This window comes from Triticum dicoccoides, chromosome 6A (genome assembly GCF_002162155.2).
Source record: "Triticum dicoccoides isolate Atlit2015 ecotype Zavitan chromosome 6A, WEW_v2.0, whole genome shotgun sequence".
Classification (NCBI taxonomy): domain Eukaryota; kingdom Viridiplantae; phylum Streptophyta; class Magnoliopsida; order Poales; family Poaceae; genus Triticum; species Triticum dicoccoides.
The window spans coordinates 586,186,066-586,193,105 of NC_041390.1; the positions used below are offsets into that span (position 1 = coordinate 586,186,066).

General features: G+C 49.6%; 1 pseudogene; it reads left to right on the forward strand.

The window, feature by feature from the left end:
- Positions 1 to 2,266: 2,266 nt before the first annotated feature.
- On the forward strand, positions 2,267 to 6,717 carry LOC119316037 (annotated as a pseudogene).
- Positions 6,718 to 7,040: the final 323 nt, after the last annotated feature.

Genomic DNA, 7,040 nt, shown 5'->3' on the forward strand with positions numbered 1-7,040 from the left:
TGTGTGTGTGTGTCGAGGGTTCCCAATTGCAAGCCGACCACCGACTCGCAACTAGGGTGTGTGTGTTTTGTTGAGGGTCCGCAGTTGCATGTCGACCAATGACTCGCAACTAGGGATGTGTGTGTTTTTCGGGGCCCTTGGTTGCAAGACGACCGTCGACTTGCAACCAAGAGGATGTGTGTGTTTGTCGAGAGTCCCCAGTTTCAAGCCAACCATCGACTTGCAACTAGGGGAGTGTGTGTGTTTGTCGAGGGTCCATAGTTGCATGTTGACCATCGACTCACAACTAGGTGGGAGGGGGTGGAGAAGTGTGTTTCTACATGCCCAGTTGCAAGTCAACCATTAACTCGCAGCCAAGGGTGTCTGCGTTTATCATGATCCCCAGTTGCTTGTCAATCATCAACTCGCAACTAAGGGTGTGCATGTTTTTCGTGGTCCCGGTTGTCAATGTTTGTTTGTCGAGGGTCCTTAGTTGCATGTCGACCATCGACTCACAACTAGGGGGTGTGTTTGTTTGTCGACGGCCCCACGGTTGCAAGCCGACCATCGACTCGCAACTAAGGGTGTTTGTGTTTGTCGATGGTCCCTAGTTGCATGTCAACCATCGACTTGCAACTAGGGGAGTGTATGTTTTTCGAGGGTCCCAGTTGCATGTTGACCATCGACTCGCAACTAGGGGAGGGTGTGTGTCTTTGTCGGAGCCCCCAGTTTACAAGTCAACCATCGACTGGTAACTAGGGGGGTTGTGTGTGTTTGTCAACGGCGCCAAGTTGCATGCCGACCATCGATTCGCAACTAAGAGAGCTTGTGTTTGTCAAGGGTCCCCATTTGCATGTCAACCGCCGACTTGCAACTAGGGTGTGTGTGTGTTTGTCGAGGGTCCCCAGTTGCAATCCGACTATCACAACTAGGGGGGTGCGTGTATTTGTCGAGGGTCCCCAGTTGCATGTCAACCGTCGACTCGCAACTAGGGACGTGTATGTGTTTGTCAAGGGTCCCAAGTTGCAAGCTGACCATTTACTCGCAACTAGGGGATGTGTTTTTGTCGATGGTGCCTAGTTGCAAGCCGACCATCGACTCGCAACTAGGGGGTGTGTGTGTTTGTCGAGGGTCCCCAGTTGCATGTCAACCATTGACTCGCAACTAGGGTATGTGTGTGTTTGTCGAGGGTCCCCAGTTGCATGTCAACCATTGACTCACAACTAGGGATTGTGTGTATTTGTCAAGAGTCCCAAATTGCAAGCCCAACATCGACTTGCAACTAGGAGTGTGTGTGTTTGTCGAGAGTCTCCAATTGCAAGCTGAGCATCGACTTGCAACTAGGAGTGTGTGTGTGTGTTGAGAGTCCTGTTTTTACTGACGATATTATGTCATTTGTTTATTCCATGCTGTGAAATGTAATTGGGTTGCACAAACACTAGACCGGTTGCTTTGTTAGTCTAGAACCAAGGAAAAACATATGTACGATTTTTTTTCATTGCTTTTTAGGCAGGATTAGGTTGTAGAAGTGAAAATGAATGAAATTTTTGTGCATTCGAACACTGAATTATACATGTTTTCCTTCTCTTTTTCCGCAACAGCTCTCCCTGGAAAATCTAAGAATACTTTTGACTGTTATATATAGGCCATGTATTTGTCAAAAAAATAGAAACATGAATTTCAGTATATAGTACTTCATGTAAATTGGGTAGGATATGTAAGTTTTGTAAAGTTTTTTGGGACCCTTTTTGAATACTTAATCTTACATTTTTTGAATCCAACACCTACTCTCATAGACAGTACTGTACTGTATGTAAAGAAGTCTATGCTTTTTTTGCCTTAAAAGTCGATTTCAGAGTTCACATATAAAATGATCTTTTAGTTCTGGACATAATTTTCATAGAGAGAATACTTGTTTGTTTCCTTACAGGGTTTGTAAGTCTATACAGATCATGTATCAATTTTACATAAGCCCATAATTCCCACTCGGCGTTTTTGTTTTTGTTTTTGTTTTAGTAGCCTTCTCTTTTAGTCCCACATAGCGTTTTTGTTTTTGTTTTAGTAGCCTTCTCTTTTAGTCCCACTTAGCGTTTTTGTTTTTGTCCACTAGCCTATTTGCAGGCCCGTCAGAAATAACCTGTTTACTAGGCTTGTTTAAAAAAAAAACTTGTTCAGTACTCATAGCAGGCCAAGTAAAGACAGGGGGTGTGGCAGTGGGCGCGTGAGTTCTTTTTCTTGGGCTGGAGATGCACGCAACAACAACAAAAAAAAAAACGATCAAGAGGACATGGCAGGGGGTTATTTGTTTGATGATGTGTGCTGATGTCACACTTAGATGTGACATAGTTATGTCACATCTAGATGAGTCTTAGACACACCCTTTGATTTCACACAGCAGGCAACGACACGCCCGCTCGCATTCCTCTGCCTTATAAATGCCATCCACCTCCTTGGCTTCCCAATCAGATCGCACCCCTCTTTCCTAGTGCTGCTTCTTCACACTTCATTCCACTGCCTCTTCCGCTCTACCCCGTGGAGATTGGGGCCACGGAGTGCGATGAAGGATCGGCGATCGGCATTGACCTCAGGACGACCTACTCCTGCATGGCCATATGGCGGAAGTCACACAACCGCGTGGAGGTCATCGCCAACGACCAGGGTAACTTCACCACGCCGTCCTGCGTTGCCTTCACCGACGCATGGAGGCTCATCGGCGACGCGGCTGTGAACCAGGCTGCCATGAACCCCGTTAACACCATCTTCGGTGAGATCATACATCTTACCCTAGCTACTCCTTGATTTATGCTAATAGCTTGGTTTGTAGGAATGTTATAGGATTTCTATAGGATAGGATTTGCATAGGAAAATTTCCTTTGAGGCCCTTTGGTTTGTAGGAATGAATTCCTATTCCTATGTAGGATAGGAATCAATCCTTCACATTTTGGAGGAAAAAAAAATTAGCTAAGACTCAATGAAAAAATTCCTATCCTATGTATCAAATGATATCTTTTTCTCTATAGGAATTAAGATGCATGTCATCTCACTTCCTATGATTTTCCTATTCCTACAACATTTCTATCCTATGAACCAAAGGAGGCCTTATTCTCTTCGGCTACCAGATGATTAGTCCAGTGCCAGATCTCTTTTCTCTTTTGTGGGGAGCTGCTGCCACCTGCTTCCAGATCTCTGACTCTTTTTTTGGGAGCAGTTCTATTCCTGTGTATGAGTTCGACGAAAAGTTTCAGCGACGGTTAACTTTGTATCTTTTTGTGATGGCATTCCCATTTTCCATGCGATTAATTCAATTTCTTCTCCCAAGAATTTTCTTGATTAGTTTTTTCTCTCAAGATGATAAAATAATAAAATAAATCTTTTCCCAAAATTTAAAAAGTTGTACCTGATTCTGGTGGTACTACTTTTTTAGGAAATACATTTGTTCAGTTTTGGTTAAGCAAGCCCTTTCTTATCATTGATGTCATTGTATGCTGGTGCAAGCTAGCATTGCATGGAAGATGCATGGGTGGTGTGTGTGTATGCGATTTGTAACTTAATCTGCATAGTGACTTGCTCACAGTCAAAAATAAAATAAAATTTGCATGTATATTCCTATTTTTTGTTCCTTCTGAATGTTTGCATGTCTATCCTTGCCACAAAAAATATACATGTCTAATACACAATGAATCCTTCTTCAATTCAGATGTGAAGCGACTTATTGGCCGGCATTTCAGCGATGCATCTGTGCAAGGAGACATCAAGACGTGCACGTGGCCATTCAAAGTTGTGTCAGGTCCCAGTGACCGGCCGGTAATCGTTGTGCAGTACATGGACGAGGATAAGCAGTTTGAGGCCGAGGAGATCTCGGCAATGGTTCTAGGCAAGATGCGGGAGACCGCCGAGGCTTTCCTCGGCACCAAGGTGGAATGCGGTCATTACTGTCCCTGTCTATTTCACTGACTCACAGCGCCAGGCCACCATTGATGCCGGCACCATTGCCGGCCTCAATGTCATGCGCGTCATCAACGAACCCTCTGCCGCAGCCCTTGCCTATGGTTTGGGCAAGATGTCGCCCAGTGACGATGTCAAGACTGTGCTTGTGTTTGATCTTGGTGGCGGTACCTTGGACATATCCATTGTCAAAGTTGATCCGGGTGCCGACATTGACATGGGTATTTTTGAAGTCATGGCCGCAGCTGGTGACACCCACCTCGGCGGGGAGGATTTCAACACCCTCATGGTGAAACACTTTGCGAGAGAGTTTCTTAAGAAGTACAAGAAGAATGACATCAGGAAAAACCAAAAGGCGCTTCGCCGGCTCAGGACGGCCTGCGAGAAGGCCATGAGAATCCTGTCCAGTGCATCACAGGCAACCATTGAGATTGACTCACTTCATGATGGCATCGACTTCTATGGGGTCATCACCCGGACAAAGTTCGAGGAGCTCAACATGGACCTCTTCCGCAAGTGCATTGTTCATGTGGAGAAGTGCCTGAGCGACGCCAAGATGGACAATTCTATGATCGACGACGTCGTGCTCGTGGGAGGCTCTTCCAGGATCCCAAAACTGCAAGAGCTGATCCGGCACTTCTTCGACGGGAAAGGGCTCTGCACTAGTATCAACCCCGATGAGGCCGTCGCCTACGGTGCCGCTGTACAGGCCGCGCTCCTTAACGGCGAGGGATGTAAGGATGTCCGGGATGTAGTCCTGCTCGAGGTCACACCGCTCTCACTTGGCGTGGAGACGAAAGGTGGTTTCATGAGCGTGCTTATCCCAAGGACAACTACCATCCCGGTCAAGAAAGAGGACATCTACACGACTTGCTCCGACAACCAGACCAGTGTACTCATTCAGGTGAGTATTTAACCAAAAACTACCACATTTCATGGAAACGTGTCCAGAAACTACCACTTTACGAATTTGTGCCAAAAACTACCACTTTTTTGTTAATCTATGACTAAAAACTACCATGTCGGGGAAGTGCCCGATTCGCCTCTTCTAAACGCCTTTCTGACAGGATGAGCCCACAAGTCGGGTTGACCGTTAACTTTGACCGTTATTACAAATGGGACCCACACGTTAACCCTCTTCTTCCTCCTCTCTCCCTCTCTTTGGCATTTCTACAAACACCTTGTGTGCACCTGCAGTTTGCCCGAGATCCTGACCGACGCGCCCTTCTCGAGCGAGCCGAGCGCGTGGCTCTGGATGCTGCTGCCGTCCCCGGCCTACTCCTCGAGCAGGTCTCCGACCAGGGCGCTGGCGGGGGAGGGCCAAGGTCGTCCTCGGCGTCGGCCCAGACGACGTCCTCGGCCTCGGTCGAAGCTAGCGTGCGCCATGGAGTTGCCGCTGAAAGCCGTCCAGTTCTGCCCGCCCTCCAGCATCACGTCCACCTCTGGCACTGAGTGCCCCGTCTGCGACGATAGCCGATAGCAGCTTCGTGGAGTCGTAGCAGAGCTCGAACGGCGCCACCGCCGGCGTGACCCTCCTCGCGCTCCTGCCCATGGCGCGGTCGAAGGCCGCGATCAAGGGGCGGTACACGTCGTGGCGAAGCTCCGTGTAGTGGACCGTGGAGAAGCCGACGATGGGCGCACCGGCGCTCGCGAATGCCACACGCGCTCCGTCCATGGCGATGCCATTGCTGGCCGAGACGTAGTAGCCGGGGTCTCCGGCGAACGGGCGGCGCAGCGGGACCCCCTCGGACAGGAGCGTCGTGACTGCCGGCCGGTCAGCCCGGGGAGCGAGGAAGAAAGGGCCGCCGCTGAAGATTGCCGCGCCCGCGCGGTCGCCATCGCCTGGGAGGCACAACGCGAACGAGCTGGCGACCCTCTGCGCGCTCCCGACCTGCGCTAGGAACGAGCGGGCGGAGCGTGCGAGCCTTGCGACGCCGACAGCGCCGCAGGAGGCAGCGACAGAGAAGGAGACCGGGAACAGCGGGCAGACAGCGTCACGCGCGTGGTCTGGCCGTGGTCGGCGCTGCACGGCGACGTGACGACCGGGGCTGAGAGGTCGAGGACGACCGCGGCCGGCGTTGAGGACCGCCACACACACGGGGTGTTTGTGGAAATGCCAAAGAAAAGGAGAGAGGAGGAAGAAGAGGGTTAACGTGTGGGTCTCATTTGTAATAACGGTCAAAGTTAACAGTCAACCTGACTTGTGGGCCCATCTTGTTAGAAAGGCGTTTAGAAGAGGCGAATCGGGCACTTTCCCGACATGGTAGTTTTTAGTCACAGATTAGCAAAAAAGTGGTAGTTTTCGGCACAAATTCGTAAAGTGGTAGTTTCTGGACATGTTTTCATGAAATGTGGTAGTTTTTGGTTAAATACTCCATTCAGGTGTACCAGGGAGAGGGCTCGGAGACAAAGGACAACATCCTCCTCGGCAAGTTCACTCTCAGTGGCATCCCCCGAGCACCCAGCGGCGAGCCAAAGATCAACGTTACCTTTGAAATTGATGCAGATAACATTCTGAAGGTAACGGCGGAGGACATGGGTACGGGCAAGAAGAGGAACATCACTATCACCAGTGACAAGGGGCGGCTGAGCGTGGAGGAGATCAAGCGGATGGTGCGTGATGCCAAGAAGTACAATTCAGAGGACAAGGAGAAAATTAAGCAAACCGGAGGCGTATGGCTGGCCCAGGCTCAAGGAGCCCGGGTGGTTGATCCATCTGTTGCAGGACAGGAATTCATGCTGGGCCTGTTTCGACGTTGTGCACTTGCGCAGCAGATGGCCTTCCTTGCCTAGTTTAAGTTTGTGATTTCCGGAACCATGGTTTAACCTATTATTGTGGCGCAGTAGTTGTGTTTTAGACCGGGCCAGTAGCTCCTGTGCGACGTTTTTCATGCGAATTGGAAGGAGTGCGACGTTGTTGGAATGAATGGCTGCGATGCGACGTTTTAGAAGCAAACAATAGCTCCAATGCGACATGGCTCTGTTTAACCATGAAATGAAAAACACGAGGGGTTAGCGATTCGAGTTATGACACGCGGGACCTAGAAGTTACTCGCATGCGGGTGGGACCCACAACTTATCCACGCAAGCATGCCCGTGCTAGCATGCGGGTGGGA